Source organism: Myotis brandtii, unplaced genomic scaffold (assembly GCF_000412655.1).
Source record: "Myotis brandtii unplaced genomic scaffold, ASM41265v1 scaffold1094, whole genome shotgun sequence".
Taxonomy (NCBI): domain Eukaryota; kingdom Metazoa; phylum Chordata; class Mammalia; order Chiroptera; family Vespertilionidae; genus Myotis; species Myotis brandtii.
In genome coordinates, this window is record NW_005353728.1 from 311,452 (window position 1) to 312,576 (window position 1,125).

A 1,125-nucleotide genomic window follows, 5' to 3' on the forward strand; every position below is an offset into this window, starting at 1 on the left:
AGAGAGGAAGGGAGAGGGATAGAGAGTTAGAAACATCGATGAGAGAAACACCGATCAGCCGCCTCCTGCATGCCCCCTACTGGGGATGTGCCCGCAACCAAGGTACATGCCCTTGACCGGAATCGAACCTGGGACCCTTGAGTCCACAGGCCGATGCTCTATCCACTGAGCCAAACCGGTTAGGGCTTAGTTCATTTTTATGGATGAGTAATATTGTATGGATATACCATATGATGTTTATCCGTTCATCAGCTGATGGACATTTGAGTTGCTTCCACTGATATTAATGTATAATGTTCTGTGAACATTCATGTACAAGGTTTTTTGTGTGTGTTGTGTGGGCTAGGAGTGGAACTGATTATAGAGATACAGTGGGAGTGAAGTAGTATCTCACTGTGGTTTAAATTTGCATTTTCATGATGGTTAATGGTGTTGAGCATCTTTTCCAATACACAATTATGTTTATTGGCAGTTTGTATATCTTCTTTGGAGAACTGTTTATTCAGATCCTTTGCCCATTTATTAAATGGGTTATTGATCTTTTTTTTTTTTTTTTTTAAGAATCTTTTTAAAAATATGTGTTTTTTATGGATTTCAGAGGGAGAGAGAGAGAAACACTGATCGGCTGCCTCCTTCATATCCCCTAATGGGGACTGAGCTCCCAACCCACCTGGGCATGTGCCCTGACTGGGAATCAAACCAATCATTTCCTGATGTTCAACCAGCTGAGCCACACTGGCCAGGCAGGTTATTGATCTTTTTATTATTGAGTTGTAAGAGTTATTTATTTACTCTGGATACCAGTGCTTTATCAGGTATATGATCTGCAAGTATTTTATCCTATTCTGTGGGTGTCTTTTCACTTTCTTAGTGATGTTATTTGAAGCACAAAAGGTTTTAATTACCTACTTTTTTTTTTGTCACTTGTGCTTCTGATGTAAACAAATTTCTGAAGATTGACACCTGTTCTTCTTTTAGGAGTTTTAGTTTTAGATCTTAAATGTAGGCCTGCCATCCACTTTGAGTTAACTTTTGTGTAATGCTCACTCCTTATGATCAAGTTTGTAGTGTGCCTTTTACCATCTGAAAGGAATTTTATAGATAACATTACATATCCACATAATT